The sequence below is a fragment of the Ambystoma mexicanum genome, chromosome 1q (assembly GCF_040938575.1).
Source record: "Ambystoma mexicanum isolate Mex_15411 chromosome 1q, UKY_AmexF1_1, whole genome shotgun sequence".
Classification (NCBI taxonomy): domain Eukaryota; kingdom Metazoa; phylum Chordata; class Amphibia; order Caudata; family Ambystomatidae; genus Ambystoma; species Ambystoma mexicanum.
The window spans coordinates 1,086,346,871-1,086,365,781 of NC_090922.1; positions in this window are offsets into that span (position 1 = coordinate 1,086,346,871).

Genomic DNA, 18,911 nt, shown 5'->3' on the forward strand with positions numbered 1-18,911 from the left:
ATGAAGAAGCCATCGAGAACGATAAGGAATATTCGTCAAAACAGATTTAGATAAACCTGACTGGACTGAGCAACGACGTTCCGAGGCCCCACGAAGCGCAGAAAAACGGAACTGAGCAACGGACGCAGCACGTGTCTATTTATGGGCATGGTGACGTCGGCGCCGATACGGTGGCCGTCGAGGGACATCAACTAGGCGGACGTCGACGCGCAGCGCCCTCTACAGAAAAAATTTCCGAGGCCAGCAAGCTGGAAACGTATATCAAAGATAAGGAATACGTCGGAGGACACTATCCCTTCGAAACAAAAACTCTGGCAACAAATTCAACATCTTCCTACACAGGGCCATGCCCGACTTGGGTGAAAGGGGCAACCTGGCCTATGTGGAGGATGTCCTGTTCAAAAGCTCAACTGTGGAGGAACACATAGCGGAAATCCGTTATGTTCTGATCCAGTTGAGGGCTGCCGGAGCAAAACTGTCCTTCCAGAAGGCACAGTGGTGCAGGACCTGTGTCAATTACTTGGGATATGAAATAACTCCTGAGGGTCTCTGTCCCCAGGAGAAGAAAGTGGAAGCACTACTAAAACTTAAAGACCCCACAACCCTGCGTGAGCTAAGAAGCCTCCTTGGACTAAGTACAGTAGGAAGTTCATTGAGGATTACGCAGAGGTCACAAGACCCCTGTTAGGCAGAAACCTGTGCAGTTCCCTTAGGGACCACTGCAAAAGATTTAAGACTACAGGTGTTGGCAGTAAACCCACTTGGTAGCAGTCTGTACCACCCAGATTTACCTGGTAGCTGTGGCTGAGCAGTCAGACTTCCCTCAAGAAGAGTTAGGCAGTATGCAAAGTATACACAATAGGTACCCAGATACAATAATACAAGCAAACACTGACCAGAGCTTTGGTATCAAAGTATATATTATTTATTTAAAAACACACAGTTTGAAACACTCCAGCACTCTTATTGTAAAATATTCTAAACCCAGTTACTATTGTAATCTACACACCCCTTTGTTTCCTATCAGATAAATCACAGTAAAACACCACTTTTTTTCATACAGAGGTGAGCGCTTAACTAGATTGCACTCTGATAAGTTTGTGAAAAAGGGGGGGAGACAGAATATGGAAAGGTACAACACTCTAAGATTCAGGAACACTGTTAGCAAGGCAGAAGAGCAAAAGTCACTGGTGAGCCAACGTCCAAAGGCTGGGCCCCCTCTTAGAGAGAGCAGAGCACAAATGCGCCCAAGATCACACAGTTGCACTAGGCTTAGAAAGTCTTGCAGAGGGTTCAAAAAGAGTTTAGAGAGGCTTAGGAAAGTTTAGCCAGGGTTTCCCAGGCTAACCCAGGTTCGAAAGCCGGGGGCTAAATCTAACCCGTACAGTCGGTAGCAAGGGAAGCCAGGCGGGACACGGTACCTTAAGTGGGAAGGATCCTCCAGCGGTGGCAGTTGTTCCTGGTAGTGGGTGCAAGTTGCGTCGTCGTCCAGGGGAAGAGAAGATCTCGACTTGGAGGAAAGATGAAGGTCGTTGCACTACCAGGGAAGAAACCAGCCGTGGAGTTTTCCGGTTAAAGGTGGTACCTTTGTTTCGCGGTCGTGGTAAAACGTGGTATCCCGGTTGCCGGGGTGCTTGGCACAGGTAAGGCGGCCACGAGGTACGTCGGGAAGGCGAAAAGACGATGAAACTGGTTATCCCCACCAGTCAAAGGAAGAAGACTCTCCGGCGGGAGATCTCCTCTGTCGTTGGGAAAAGTGGTGAGGCAGTCCAGCAGGGCTCCACCGGTGGTGATGTCATGGCAGGTCGGCTCAGCTTCGCCCTCGTCGGATTCTTAGGTCCTGTGGCGACTTCTGAAGTTCCAGTCCCCAAAGCCCTGCTTTTATGCAGCAAACCCCCATTCACTCAGCCTAGCTGTCACTCAAACATGTTAAGTGGTGAGCCGGCCGGCTCACCACTTGGGCCAATCAGGATGGAGTGCGACTTGAGTTGCCTAGGCAACTCAGTCCAGGGTGCCTAAATTTCCCTCCACCCCTCCTAAGTACCCCAGACAGAGTGGCACCACTTTGGAGGGCTTCTGTGGAGAAGCCCGCCAAAAAGTGGAACAAAGGGCTCGACTTGGGTTGGAGTCACAGAAGAGAACACAAACGCCATTTTAGAATCAAGTTTTGGCAAAAAATACCAACCGGAGAATTAATATTAATTAAATAAACCGGCGGTATGTTCGAGGCTACCGTAAATAATTAAATAAAGATAGTAGCCTAAAACAATGGGAAATTCCATAGGAAAATATTCGTGGTTGAATATAAAAAGTAGTATCCACTGCCACCAGCCAAAACTCGATCAGGGGGGACAGAGACGTGCCCCCTCGACTAACAGACCCCGGGGCAATTGAATTGCCCCAGCCAGTACGTCCACAATATGATGGTTTGTACTGGTTCTGTTCAGAATTTAAGACTGGTAAAGTCAATGGCGACTTTACATGCCCTGGGAGACAGTAGTCAGTCCCAGGGTATGGAGTCTATACTGGGGCGTCACTATGACACCCCTGTGTCACTGCACTGAGGGTGCTGTGTAACACACATCACAAAAACACATGAAGCCCTATGGAGTAAAAGACCCCATAGCCCATTAAACACATCTAGATTCAAAGAAACACACTCAAATCATGCCCAAGAGTGAGGGTGAAAGAGTCTCACTCTTGGCAGGAGAAAAAAATAAACCCCAAAAATCCAGCAAAGCTGCTGGGGGACTCACTAGGTTAGGAAATTCAGCCTAAACAGAGAATTCTCCCTAACAACCCCTGATTCATCTGTTGAAGGGGGGGGACAAGCTGAGGCACTAAAACAACTCAAAAGAAGTCTCTGACACGCGCCTTGTCTAGCTTACCCTGTCAAAAACAAGGAGTTCTTCTTGGAGACAGGGTTCTGGAATACATGCTTGACAGCAGTATTATATCAAAAGTATGACAAGGTCCATAAAGTAATCTCCTATGCAAGCAAGACTTTATCCTCTGTGGAGGAAAAATTCAACAATTGTGAGAAGGGACTCCTGGCAACGGTGTGGGCATTGAAAAATTACTGCCTGTTCATCCAGCCGGAACACATCATAGTGGAGACTCCACACCAGCCTTTGCAATACCTCCAAAGTGACAGAATCCGGGCCGGAAATGGGAGTAATTACAGAATTACTTCCTGGATTCAGTCAATGCAAGGCTTTCCTGTGGAGGTCAGATATGGCCAAAACAAGAAAAGTCCACTCGCTCAAGGTCTGGCTGACATGATTGTGCCAGAGAAAACTGCCTCGAGCACGAAAGTCTCAAAACCCAGGACAACATGGAGACATACCTGAATTCACCGCACAAAGTCTATGAAGAAGACAAGTGCGAGGGAATACCCACAGTTAATTTGGATGGGTGCTCCTACCATGTTGACAACAACGGATAAAAGGAACTGGTGGCCAGCATTGGGAATGCCTGGGTGAATGATGCCCTGGAGCTCTCCGCTGGGTATAAATCGGTTCCCGCAGTAGTCAGTTGGCAGAGTTAATGGCAGTTCAACAGGCCATCCTCACTGCCGTCCAACACCAACTCCAGGAACTGGTCATAATCACTGATTCAGATTATGTCCGGAACGGGTTTGTGGAGCACCTGGTCCATTGGAAAACCAGAGGCATGCTGTGTGCTAATAACAAACCACTCAAACATGGCAAGCTAATACAAATTATTGATGATCTGGTCACCTCTAACGGGATGACCATCTATTGGAAGAAGATTAAGGGTCATTGCAGGATAGAGGGGCCAGACAAAACTGGGAATGGCCTAGCTGATCAGCTGGCCAAAACCGGAGCCATCCAAGGGGATCTCTTTGAGATCAAGTCCCTGCTGGGGGAAATACAGGTCACTGCTGTCACTAGGACCCAGACAAATGCTCACAATGAACTCTCAACTGCCCAGTGGAGTAAGGAGACCCCAGATGCTGATTTAATCATGGCACAAAAAGGGGATTCGATTATTGGGAAATGTTACCAACACATTGAGGACCCTGAGAACTTTCCTCTGACGGATACTGATTACATTGGGAAAGAGGACCTCAGGGTGTTGATGAAGTGTCCCAAACTGTTCTGAATCCAAGACAGTTTGTTGGTAAGGAGATCCATCTCTGGATGCGACCAGTGGGTAGTACCTACCTCATTCTGTAGCCTGAGGCTAAGCCACGCCCATGACGCGGCCACAGCCGGTCATCAGGGGTTTCACACTACTCTAGAAATCTTGCGCGAGGTTGCATACTGGCCGCACATGGGGCAGGACCTCAACCAATATTTGAAGGGGTCATGTGTGTGCACAATTTCAGCCAAGTTCACTCACACACCGAGCTCCCCTCCAGAAGAGGGGGGGATGACACTGCCTTGGTCAGATTTACAAGTAGATTTAATCGGGCCTGTGATTCGCTTCTCTAGGGGGAACAAGTACATGTTAACAGTAACATGCCCGTTTACCAAATGGGTGGAATGTCTCCCGGCCCCAAATTACAGCAGCTGCCCTGATGATCATCCACATCTTCTCGCGTTTTGGCCAACCCCAAAGGATTGAGTCATACCGAGGAAGTCACTTCACCAGCGAAGTGATGACAAAGACGTGGGAGATACTTGGGGTAAAAAGGAAACTTCATATTACATACCACGGTCCTCTAGTGGGGGAGTTGAGAGGTACAATAAAACAATTGTGAGCATTCTAAAAATGTTTGTGGCAGATTCTGGGCCAAACTGTGACATCCAATTTGGGACATCCAATTAGCGCTTGTCCTGATGGCCATCAGATCTACACCATCTTCTGCAACCAAAATGTCTCCATTTGAGCTAATGACTAGACAAAGGATGGTGCTACCTCAGCATCTGCTTTATAGAACACAAGAGCAGACACTCAAAAACGCCTCAGCATCATTAATAACAGGAGCGCACTCTACAGCAAGTTCGGCGTTTACCTGCATATGTGACTGAGCATCCACTAGTTGACTCAGCTTACTCCTATGCAAGTAGCCAGATTCCATCACCGAACGGCGGGTCCAACTTTTACCCCGTATCAGATAGCACACCAGCGGGAACTGCCTGGTTACATCTTCAAAACTCCAGACCGCAGGTGTGGATGTTGAACGCTGAGCCCGTACACTTGCCTGGACTGTCCAGACTGTCTCTTCTCCAGGCAGTCCAGTCACACACCGCTCTGCACCTTCCGGCGAGTTTAACAGCAGTCGCAGGTAATGCTCACTGAGATGACTTGCCTCCAATGCTTTCCGAAAAGGAAAAGTTCAGAAAACTACACCAGGCACTCTGCTCACACAGCGCTCTGCACCTGGTTTTGAATTTAATAGCAGCCACAGGTGTTGCTTACAGAGGCCACACGTCTCCACTGCTTTCCGAAAAGGAAAAGTTCAGAAAACGGCTCCAGGCTTCAGGCACTTCGAACACTGTAGCTTTACACTTCTTATTTGACGACCCTCGCTCCACTCGAGTAATGTACAATTTAGGAATAACCTCATGGTCAGAGCTTGAAGAGATTTCTATATAGACTTAGGTTGTGCCTTTTCCTGGGTCAGGCAGGGAGTCCACAGCATCCAGGGTATTTATATTATTTTTATAAACATGTTCCCATGGGGGATCAACACCTCAGTCCCCGGGACTACTCGCCACATCTCTTGATAAACCTGCAAATGTACCTGCAACTAGCTGACTGTATTAATTTGCTACCAATTTAAAATATGTATTAATGAGTTACCAATGTAAAATATGTAAAATGTAAAAAATGTATTTTGTACCTCCCTGCAACTAAGTTCTCTACAAGTAACAGCGCCACGATGCCCATGGACTTTTTGTGCGCTATACAAATGTAAAAAATAAAGATTTCCCTTTTCCTTTCCCAGGGAAACCTAGTTTGTCGGATGAGAGCCCCACTGTAACTTCGATGAGAGTTCATGGGGACATAAATGTATCCCGAAGGAGCGACATCTCTTTCTCAACATTACTTAGCATGCCATCCATCATAAATAATTAAAAACAAATTCTTGAATTCTTTTAAAATGTTTACAAAATTCAATAACGGATTGCATTTTCTATAACATTGCTGGAAAAGTCATGCTTAACCACCATTTTCAAATCGATATGAAGCTTTTTCAATAGGTTACTCAGCTTGCTTCATAGCTAGACGCATAGCTGCAGTTCTCCAATTCATCATTTAATTCCACTGATTTAGCGTTTTACCCTGGACATGAGTTTCCGGTAGCTTATTTACTGAAGGGATGTCTACTAATTAAATGCACAAACTTTATTTCATTAGCAACTCTACTAGAGAAATCTGATATTGTTTTTACGAATCACTCAAAACATTTGTGTTTTCAGAAGGTTTTAGCTTCCTATCCGGAAGACATTCAGAAAAGCGTTCTATGTGTGGGATAAATGATGTACCTTTGCTATTATCTCCCATCTCCCTCTTTCCCACAACCGTATCGGTTTTTGATACTTATTGGACAGCATTTTTCAACAATGCTTTCTTTGCTCGCAAGATTCTTCCTTCTAGCTTATCCGAGACTTACTTTAAATAATTGTCCAATGAGAATTAGAAGTGGTAGCATGATTTGGTTTCCTTGGTTTCTTCCCAAGCATATTGTTCAATGCAGAAGCTGCCATTCATTTCACCATCATTTGTTATAAGGGAGAAACAGCATGAATGCTCAAATGCAAAATACAATTAAATGTTGATAATGCAATCTTAAAACAATGATCAGAGGTGAACAGTTAAAAGTAAAGACCAATGATGCCAATTAGAGTCACCAATATGAATGAATAAATATGAGGAAAGTCTCATGAATAGGTAGGGTAAATGGGCAAAGATAAACCAGATTTTGAAGACACCCGTTGCCCTGCCGGGGGAAAGCCCGATTGGATTGAGGGGCTGCCAGAGTCTGACCCCTAACCCCTTTTCCCGCAACACACAGCTAGGGAAATTCATGTAATGAGTTATGCAAAGTATGGCGCATTGCAGTGCTCCAGATAAGAGTTTGAGGTGGGAGTATTTTACTCCCTATTTTTAAACTTTGAGAGTAAATGTGATTTTAAGAGAGTAAAAATGACATTTCCTCTTTGCAAGAGAGTAAAATAATGTGGCATCCAGCCAACGTGTGCAAAAGCTGTATGGAAATCATTACGATGCGGTAGCTTTATGCATTGTGGCAGAATACACATTTCTTATTTCTCTAGCTTCAGAGAAATACATTGTTTCAGAGGCATTTATCCCTGGCTTGCAATTACATCCATGCAGATAAAAATCAAAAGTAGCCTTCTGGTTTCTTTCAACTAACCTGACTTTTGCACTGCCCTCTGTTCTAAACTTGTGTGTAAATGTACGCAGGAAAATAATAATGTTGTCGTATTTACAAGATTTTCATGTGTAAAAAGGCCTAGTACGCACCTTATCTGGAGAGCTGGCGCATTGTGTATTACAATGAATGGTGCGGAAACTTGATAAACTTGATAAACCAAAGCAACCCCAGCCCAACTCTACGACTGCCAATAATACTTACATCCACAATTGGTGAACAAAGTCTTGGCCCATCACTTACACCATCACAATTGCGGTGCCAAATTAAGGTACTTGTAAATACCTGCTTCGCTGATCACACCTCAATTATAAAGCGGTGAGGTGCAAGAGCAACATCACCTAATTCCTTGCCGGATTGGCTGTGCAAAGCAAACAGCAGATCGCTCTGCTCTCTCTGTCAGTTATGTTGGGCATTGTATCCCTTTTAGCTGGGAAAGATTAAGGTGATAAAAAAGGGCAACCACCTATAGAAAGCATCCCAGGGCCAGCTGTCCGTGCAAGCTGCTCAGTCCCACCTGACTGCCCTGACTTCTTCATGAACACTTGGCTATGGATTGCAAAAAATGCTGGCATGACTTGGCATTTCCTCACACCTGCATGGGCCCCTTCTGCCCAGACTGCTTCACCAATGCTCCCACCAACAGATAGAGGGTGATTTATTCTTACACCCATCTCACCAGACAGTGGATGCAGTGTTTACCATGATGTCTTTGAATCAAGTACGTCTAGGTGTGTTCATGCCGCATGCAAAGACGTCACCTGCAACCGCTGAGCATACATTACTTTAGATTTTTTCTAACCTCACAGGTAACAATTGCAGCAACAAGCCACTTAGAATATCATCCCGCGGGCTTGGCAAGTTCTTTTTATCCCTTTGAACTATTTTGTATTGGCCTCTGTGCATCTGTCTTAAAGTAGCATGCCTCATATAACTTTGTTCTTTAGCTCATTTCTTTCAGATACGTTTCTTTACTAGTCAAATAATTTGCAGAGCAATACATTTCTCCTTCACCATTGGATCCTTATTTAATAAATGATTACCTATTTTCAGGTTGGTACTCTAACACTATTACTACTAGTTAGTGGTTTAAACTATTATGGCTTTAAATATGTAATACAATACACATTTTTTTTAACAGGTTTAATGAAATCACAATATTTCTTAGTGCACTTGTAAGCAAATTTGAATGGTGAACATAGTAATAGCTCTACCTCCATCTATTCACAGGAAGGCGGTTGGTGATTGCATCATGCAGATCCCTTTTCATGGTCCCTAAGATTTCCAGCCAATAATGGTTATGTGATATGTATTCCCTTTACATTAAGTCACATATCAAATTGGAATAGACTAAGGTAAGATAATGTAATTTGGCAACTATCTCCATATATCACCTTTGCCGGCATGAATTTCATATCCTCTTATTAACTGTTTTGTGATATATTCAAATATTCAATCCTGCGTCGAGATATACATTTTCAATTTATTTGCTATCCCTTCATATTATGCCAATTGCCACTTGAAGTTCCTCCAATGCCCATCGGAAAAAAAACATGTTAGGCAAGAATTCCTCTTGAGAGAATCAGTAAATGTAGAAATCTACACTTCAAAAACTAACATAGAAGATCAAGGTACTCGAGGCCCTACATCATCTTCCCAAAAGGAATTTCTGAGACTGGAAGTTATATCCAACCTAGGTCATAAAATACACAGAATGGTTGGGCCCTAGGCTGAAACTATCCTTGCGCTTTGGTCTATAATTCGTTGAGTTGGTTTTGTAGCAGCATGGTTACGAGTTTGTGGAGGTGTTGCCCACACCTCCTCTTTGGTTTGGATGAGAGTAGTACAGACCCGGGCACCTTGTGCTGTTTGGTTGCAATAGTTTGATTCCAAATCCAATGTGGTTTTATTAATGTTAAGATGACATGCGGTCTTGATCAGTGAGCCGACATGTGTTTCTCAAGGCTGTCATTAAACGTGCATGTAACATAGTGATGATGTTGACAAGTAAGTGTTTGTGACATAAGTGGGTTAAAAACATACATGTGTTACAAACAGAACAGGGGGCCGCCCCTGTTCGCATAACAGATAGGTAAGTCAATCATACAGTGGTTAACCACATATTGCACAAGTAGACCTAACAAAGTATAATCATCCATGTTTAGGCAATACAAAGCATCCAATATGCACAGGTAGTTCAAGGAGAGAAAAAGCGGGTGAGAGGGAGGAGAGAGAAGATTGCTTGGATCAGTGTCTTAAAGTTGCAATTAGGCAATATTTGCCTGCATAAAACTATTATTAAGGCAGTACTTGTATGCTGATCTTACCTAATCAAATAATTGCATGATGCCCTCTGTAAATCATGGGCTGGTATGTTGTCCTGGTTAGGCTAGAGCAACGGTGTATGACACCCTCTTTAGTCCTGGGCTGGTGGTTACCCTGGTTAGGCTGGGGAATGAGAGTTTGTATATAGATTGGTAAGGAGGGTGTGCTTGGTGTATTAAGGCCATGGCTGTGAAGTCAGATGGTGAACCCTATGTATGCTAGCAGGGTAGCAGCTCGAGTGTGTGTGGAGATTAACTACTGTGCTATAGTGCCATTGCTGGTACGGCAGTGTGGGTGAACTGAGCCTTTGCCCTTGTCGTGTTCACGATGCTGTATATGTGGGGATCCAAAATAGGGGTGCCCAGCCTCTGGTGTTGTTGGCACTAGTCAAGACACTGCTGGCTGTTTTCAATTTACACGCCTGCTAACATGTTTCAAGGGAGCCCAGGGAGCTTCCTTTTGTCATCAAGCTGATCGTTCTATTGCCAATGGTTCAGCAGTGGGAGCTTCTGGTCTTGTGAATGAATGCTGTTCAGATGTTCTCTTATCCTGATACAGAGTTCCCTGATAGTACTTCCAATATATATTTTGTCACAAGTGCAAATGTTCCCGAAAATCACATATTTGGTGCAACAATTAATGTGCTCCTTAATAAAATCTCTGCAATCTTTGAATTTAGTGATCTGTGCTTTCTCTGCATACCCGCACATGGATCATGTTCCACATTTTGTAAATCCAATTGGTTTAGGTTGGCTGCGCCAGTCTGTTGTATAGATCTGCTTCTGAGCCATATAGGGTGAGCTGAGAATATTGTGTATCATTGGAGGTCTGCTAAATGGAAGGCTGGGGTAAGGTGTGAGTTCAGATATGATATCCTGGCCCATGAGTAGTAGTGACCAATATTTCTTCAAAATCTTTTGTGTCTCATAACTGTTAGAATTGTATCTTGTTACAAATCTAATAGTTCTGTCATCACGTTGTTTCTTTGCCTTTGGTAAAAGGTGGGTCCGTCTTTCCAACGTAGTTTTCTCTTTCGTAAATTTTAAATTGCTAGCAGTGTAGCCTCTTTCTTTGAATCTTTGGTCACGTAGTGCGCATTCCTGTTCAAATGCTTTGTTTGTGTTCCAATTTCGCCTAGCTCTGATGTATTCTCCCTTCAGGATGTTGGTAATGACCGATCTTCTGTGGAAGCTGGTTGCATGTAGCACCGAGTTTACTTCCGTTGGTTTACGATAGGTGTTTCCGAGCAATTTGTTGATGACCATGAATGTTAAGTGTAGGAATTCCAGTTGTGTTGTGCTTATGTGGCTAGTCAGTCCAATACCGACATTTTTATTATTTAGATATTGTACAAATCCCTCCAGTTGTTCTTCTGTGCCTTTCCAGATGAGTATTATATCGTCTATGTAGCGATACCATTCAACAATCTGCTGTATGAAGTCTACATTGCCTGGGGCATGCTTCTGTTCGAAAAAATACATGAAGCAGTTTGCCAGTGAGGGGGTGTAGCTGGCTCCCATCGCTATGCCCTTGGTTTGTCTGTAATATTCACCATTGAATAACAACACATTATTGGCTAGAGAAAATTCTAGTAATTCCTTGGTCATTTCTAACTGGGCATGGTAGGATGCCGATTTGGCAGAGAAAAGGTAGTCCATGATTTCTATTGCCAGCTGGTGTTCGATTGAAGTGTAATGGGCTTTAACATCCAGAGTTGTGAGGAGAAAAACAGATTTCCACTCTATTTCTTCCAAACTTTGCAAGGTGTGCATGGTGTCCCTCAGATAGGACGGCATGGTTGGTATCAATGGTTGCATTATATTGTTGATGTAACGTGCTAGAGGTTCAGTTAGTCCGCCAATTCCACTCATAATGGGTCTGCCCTTAGGAACATTCTCAAATTCTTTGTGAATATTGGGTAAGAAGTATAAGGTTGGTGTTTTTGGGTGGGTTACTGTGAGGTACTGTTATTCTTCATCCGAGAGCAATCCTTTGCCATGGTATTTTTGTAACATTGCTGAGTGCTCATTGTGTATTGCTGTGCTTGGGTTGTTACCCAGCTTGATATACTCGCCTGGAGTGCTCAGCTGGTTATTGCCCCTTTGTATGTAGTCTTCTTTGTCCATCACAATGATGTTACACCCCCTTGTCTGCTTCCTTCATCATGAAGTTAGCATCATTTGGAGTCTTTGCAGTGCTTGAGATTCTTCCTTGTATAGGTTTTCCCTTATATCCTTGTTTTGTGTTCCTCTGTCCTCACGTTGATGTAGGTCCAGATTTACCACTTGCTGGAATGTGTCAATATAATTTTGATTTGTGTTTCAATTCCGGTACATTCATGGGTACATCTTCTATTTCCAGGTGAGCCATTAGTTCCTCCTTACTGGTTGTGCCTTCCTGATCCAATAAGGTCAGTAGGTGTGACTTCAAGATGGCCGCTGACAGGAGATAGACGTGTCGACAACGCTCTGGAGTCCCACGGCAAAATAAAACAGATCCACCACCTTGTTAGGCTGCTGAGACTCCAAAACAAAGGAGGAACCCTGGGGAAAAGCTGATATGAATGAGTTTTTAAAGAAATTAGGTTAGGTATCAAAGATATCCAAAAGTTATTTAGTTACCCTGAGTAACCCAAATATATAATCTAACGACGTAAGTAAGAGAAAAAAAGGAAAAAGGTTTTAGTATAGAAATAAATAGTGTGTTTTATTAAATAGAAAGCACACAAATTTACAAAATATTGAAAAAAGTTTTTGGGGGATTGAAAATCAATATAAAGGACAATGCATAAACAAAGAATACCCTACAAATAGATAATCACCATTTATTTTATATACTAAAACCTTTTTCCTTTTTTTCTCTTACTTACCTCGTTAGATTATATATTTGGGTTACTCAGGGTAACTAAATAACTTTTGGATATCTTTGATACCTATTATGAATGAGTTTTTAAAGAAATTAGGTTAAATTGATTTTTTACAGCTTTTGGAGTTCTTGTTGTAATATTTCGGAACCCCACCATAGCTGTACCACTGTTGGGGCAATCCCCGGTTTTAGGTGAAAAGCTGAGACAAGCCATTGGGATAGAAGGATTGCATGTGGTGCACAAACGAGCGGAGACCAGAGGAGGAGTGCGACTGGTCCGAGACACAGGCAGGGGGCAGCGACGCAGACTGCGGGCCCAACAAAGGAGAACGTAAGAGCAGAGAACAAAGAGGGAAAGTGAGTGACCGAGCCGAGGAAGAGGCAGTAGCACCCCAACGCCGCCAAAGTGCCACGAGAGGTCGGCGTTAAAGGGAAGTGGACTCACTGAGGAGAGTGCCCCACCGGCCACCAGACAAGGGTAGAGGTGCGGCCCTGCGGGGGAACTAGCGACTCAGAAAATAGGAAGCCAGCAGAAGGAGCGCTGCATGTCTCGCGGGTACAGAGGGCAGCCTGGAGGCTCCAGATAACCAGAGGCCAAGGAGAGCAGAGGCGACCAGAGTGGGACTACGTCACAGATGGCAGTGAGAGTGAGCCCATAGGGGAAAAGAGGCTCCAGAGACCGGGCAAGAGAGGAAGATAGCGGGGACCCAGCCAAGGCCCGGGAGCTGCCCAGAAGAAGGAGAGATGCCTGCCCGACGAGGGGAACCGACCCCCGAAGAGTAGACAGGAGCATTGGGCTACGGAGGTGCCCAGCCAGCAACGGAGTGGTGGACAATTCCAGAGGGATGCACAACAGGTGAGACCCACCCCCGGGACATCAGACACGCTCGTAAACACCTCAAGAGGAAGGGTGAGCCTAGAAGTGGAGGGCATGCACCCGTGGGGTACTTAAGAATCAAGGCACCGCATAGGGACCAGAGGCAACCCCAATAAACAAATAACCTCTGAGGATGAGAACCCTGCGAGCACAGGAGGACAAGGCTACCCCTCTGAACAGAGGAAGGAGTGCTGTGCTGGCGTGATGAGGGGCTTCAAAGGGAGCGCCGATGTCTAGCTGTCCCCCTCCCCAACATATGCGGGGGCAAGAAGTGATTGCAAAAAAATAAATAAAATCAAAATCACAGCGGGCTGGCACAACCCTGCGAAGGCCCTAAAATAACACTCAGACGCAACCAGAAGAAGGGGGAGAACAAAGGATGAGAGACACCCACCCGCAGGGACCAGAAGGAACAAGGAGTCTCACAAAATCACACGTGCTGCTACAGAGGCAGCCTGCACTCCTTGATTCCCCCAAAGACACGGCCCCTCAGCTGTGAGAGAACAGGGCCGAGCCACGAGGCTGAGGAAGGGGAGCCAGGCCACAGCGGAGAGTAGCTGCAGAACGGAAGGAACAAGTTACTTACCTGTAACTGTTGTTCTACAGCATGGGTCTGGCATGGATTCACATGCTCATGAATATTCCCCGTCGTCAGGCCGGGAATCCTCGGTATAGAAAAAAATCAGTATCAGTTTCGTTTCTGATCTGTCTTTCTTAGTAGTAACCAATCACTGGTCTCTGGGTCATACTGGCCCCAGCCAATGGATGCCCTCTCCCTAAGCCCCGTCTCCGGCAGCCATCCTCAGATTTGGTAGCACGTAAAGTGGCAGCATGACCAAGTGAAGAGCCGCAGAGGGGTAGGCGGGAGGGTTTGCATGTGAATCCATGCCAGACCCATGCTGGAGAACAACAGTTACAGGTAAGTAACTTGTTCCTTCTCCAGCATGGGGTCTGCCATGGATTCACATGCTCATGAATAAGAGAATACATAGCAGTACACACATGCACAACCACGGGAGGTGGCAACAGGCTCAACATTAAGCAATACAACAACTCAACATTAAGCAACTCTTACCTCCTCACCAGGCTCACCTTAGGCGAACAGGTTGCGCAGCACTGCTTGGCCGACCCTGGACTCCTCCCTGGAGTCCCGATCGACGCAGTAGAATCTTGTGAAGGTGTGCGTCGACCTCCACGTCGCAGCCCTGCAGATGTCCAGCAGGGGCACATCAGACAGGAACGCCGTGGTAGCAGCGATCGCTCTGGTCGAATGGGCTCTCGGACGGCCGGGCAGCTGTCGGTTTGCCAACCGGTGACAGTGCATGATGCAGCCGGAGAGCCATCTGGAAATGGAAGTCTTCGAGAGAGCCTTCCCTTGATTCACAGTCCCAAAGTTCACAAACAGCTGTGACGTCTTCCGAAAACTCTTCATGCGGTCCACGTAGAACTTTAGCGCTCTAGCTACATCCAGCGAGTGCAAAGTCCTCTCGGCCGGCGACGAAGGCGACGGGAAGAAAACTGGCAACACCAAGGGCTCGTTGAGGTGGAAGTCCGACGGCACCTTGGGCAGAAAGGATGGGTGTGTCCTCAGCACCACCCTCGTGTCATGAAAAGTCAAGTATGGAGGCCTGGATCTCTCCCACTCGTCGTGCGGAGGTGATGGCCACGAGGAAAGCTGTCTTCCATGACAGGAACTTCAAAGGCGCCGAATGCATAGGCTCGAATGGGGCCCCCATGAGCTTGGTCAGCACCACATTAAGCTCCCACGCCGGGGCAGGAGCCTTCACCGGCGGGAATGATCGGAATAGTCCCTTCATGAATTCTTTCACCAGGCGATGAGACCACAAGGACGCCCGTCCCGTCGTCCTGGTATATCGGGAGATTGCAGCCAGATGTATTTTGATGGAGGCGTGAGCCAGTCCAGCTTTGGCCAGCGACAGTAGGTACGGCAGTACATGAGGGGCCGTAATCCGCAGAGGGTTAATCTTCAGTGCACGGCACCAGACAGAGAACCTCTTCCATTTATGTCCGTAGCACTTGAGAGTTGAGGACACCCTGGCCTTTGCAAGAACCTTTCTGCAGTCGGCCGGGATGTCGTACCCTCCAAACTCTAGTGCTGCAGGAGCCAGGCCTGCAAGTTCAGCGACTCCGGGTTGTGGTGAAGAATGGCGCCTCCTTCTCCTGAGAGAAGGTCTGCGTCCGTCAGCAGCTTGACTGGTGGGGACGTTGACAAGTCCAGAAGGTCCGGGAACCAGATCTGTCTCGGCCACGCCGGTGCGACAAGGATCATCCTGCACCGGGACCTCTTGAGCTGGTTGATGAGCCGGAGCAGCAACGCCAGCGGAGGGAACGCCTAAAGAAATAGGCCGTCCCAGGGGAACGAGAAAGCATCGCCCATGCTCCTCGGCTGGGGGAACCTGCTGGTGAACCTCCGGCACTTGGAATTCGTCGCCGTCATGAAGAGATCGATTTGGGGTTCGCCCCATCGTCGGAAGAGTCGATCCACTTGATCCTGGCGTAGTTCCCACTCGTGGCACGATCGCAGCTCCCTGCTGAGTGAGTCGGCGATCGTGTTTTTTATTCCTGCCAGATGAAGAGGCACCAGAAACATCCCTTGGGCGACGGCCCAATGCCACAGATCCTGGGCTTCCTTGGATAGGGCTGGGGACCTGGTTCCGCCCCGCTTCCGGATGTAGAACATTGTGGTGGTGTTGTCGGTGAAGATCCTCACCACTTTGCCCTTGAGGGACGGAAGAAAGGACCTGATGGCCCAGAACACCGCGCGGAGCTCCAAGATGTTGATGTGGAGAGACTTCTCCTCCGGGAGCCAAAGGCCTCTCACGTGAAGATCTCCGGAGTGTGCTCCCCAACCTTCCAGGGAGGCATCCGTCGTCACCGTCACCTGGTGAGCTGGGGTCAAAGTCCGTGCCCGCCGACAGATGGGAGCAGGTACCCCACCACCGGATCGCCTGACGGAACGTCTCGTTGAGAGGGATCCTGTCCTCGAAGCTGCCCGTCGACTGGATCCACCGGGCGTCGAGGAACTCCTGTAAGGGTCGCATCCGAAGCCTACAAAGGCGCACCAGATAAATGCAGGAGGACATCATCCCGAGGAGGGATTTGATAGATCTTACCCTGGCCATGTCCGTGGCTACCAGACGCTGCACCTTGCCCAGAATGGTCCTGGTCCTTTCCTCCGACGGCGAGGCCAGTCACGCCACTGTGTCGAGCTTGGCTCCCAGAAACAGGGCTACTTGCGACGGAACCATGTGGGATTTTGGAAAGTTGATGGAGAATCCCAGGTCCGTGAGCAGCTGGACGGTCTTCGCAGTGTGCTCCACGGGGAGTTCCCTTGTCCTTGCCCGGATGAGTCATTTGTCTAGGTAGGAGTAGATGTGGATCCCCTGTAGGCACAGCCACGCCGCCACCGGTGCGAGGCACTTGGTGAACACCCTGGGTGCCGACTTCGAATCCGAACGGGAGGGCCTTGAACTGGTAGTGCCGCCCTTGGACCACGAACCTGAGGAACTTTCGGTGTCTTTTTAGAATGGGGATGTGGAAGTACGCATCCTCCAAGTCCAACGACGACAGGAAATTGCCCTCCTCCAGCTGTCCCAGCACATGCTGGAGGGTGACCATACGGAACTTCTGTGCCTTGATGTACTTGTTCAGTCGTCGTAGGTCCAGGATGGGGCGCCATCCTCCGGTCTTCTTTTTTATGAGGAAGTACCTTGAGTAAACTCCGGAGCCCTGAAGCCTCTTTGGGACGAGCTCGATGGCACCCTTCTTGAGCATCGCCCTTACTTCCAACAGTAGTTGAGGGACGTGATTTTCCTTCCTGGCCACGGGTGGAACGCGAGGGCACTTCTTCTGAAACTCGAGGGCGTGCCCTTGGGCCAGTGCGTCCAGTACCCAACGGTCGGTGGAGATGGACTCCCACACGCTGACGAACCTCGCCAGCCGGCCTCCCACCGGGGTGCTTCGGCGGGGGCCCAACCCCACGGTCGGTTCAATCTTGTTTGGAGGCCGCCTTGCCTGCTTGACCTCCCTGTCGACGACGACGGGCACAATCTGACTTGCCGCGTCCCCTGTAGGCTTCCTGGGACGAAGATCTTGCCACTTGGCGGTACGTGGAGGAGCCACTGCCGGATCCCTTGGAGGCACCCTGTCTGTGTCTGTCTTGATGGCCTGAACGGACTCATCAACCGCCTTCCCAAACAGGTTGTTCCCGTCGAAGGGCATGTCCAAAACCTTGGTTTGTACGTCCTGGTGGAAATCCGTGGTCTTGAGCCATCCTCGTCGTCTCAAGCAAACGCTGTTGCCCAACTGACGGAAACCGGTGTCGGCGATGTCCGTTGCCACCGTGATGGCGTGGTCCGAAGCAATCTCCCCCTCCTGTAGGATTTCAAGGTCCTCAGCCCTTTTGGCATCTGGAAGGAAGTCTAACAGAGGGGCGATTTTGAACCACAACTCCCTGTCGTAGCAGGCTACGATAGCCAGGGCGTTGGCCGCCTTGATAGTCGTTGCTGTGGATGAGATGATCCGTCGTCCCATCGTGTCCAACTTCCTGCCCTTGCCGTCCGGCGGGGAAGTTGATGTCGAGGCCGCTGCCCCCCCAGCTTTCTTCTTTGCCGCCGCCGAGACGACCGAATCCGAGGTAGGTTGTGCCCGAAGGCACAAGGGGGCAGCGTCGGGGACCCGGTACTACTTCTCGTACCGGTCCCTCTTTGCCGGCGCCGTGGGAGGGTTCTTGAGGAGGGCGAGCCCCTCATCCCAGATGTCATAAAGAAGCGGTACGGCGAGGACCGTCTTCCTTTTAGCCTCGCGCTAGTAAAGGAATCCTTCTTTCTTCTTTTCTTCTGGGCAGAGCTGAAAAAGCTCGGATGCCCTGGAAATCATGGCATGAAAGGATACAATCTTGTCGGGCGGGGACGCCCGAGCAGGGGGCGACGGGGGACACGTCCCGTCGTCACCTCCGTCGTCATCTGTACCTGTTGTAGCCATGTCCGTGCCTGTATCATCCCCGTGGGTAGTAGACCGGGGGGAGGGCAGAGCAGGCCGCAGAGTTGGGAGAGGTGGCGTAAGATGCGTCCTCCTCCTCTTATGCGGTTCCCCTGTCGGGTCTGGCTCAGGTACCTCCGTCGGGGGAAGGGGCAACCTTGTACTTATCTCCGAGCATAAGGACTGACTCGCTGACAAAATGGCCGCCGAGGTGTCCTGCGGCGCCGGAAACGACGGGCGCGAGGGCTCTTGAGGAGCCTTGTCGGCGACACCGTCGCTCTCATCGTCGCCCTCGTCGGGATCCCTCCCGATGGGCTGGGCCTCTTCCACGACTTCGATGAGCTCTTCTTCAGAGGTCGTGTCCGTATCCACGATGGCCAACAGCCCCTCCCCCACCTTTTCCAACGAGGACTTCGTGGGGGTCTCAATGTGCCTGAAAGACGACTCCCTCCGCGGTGGCAGGGAGACTCTGGG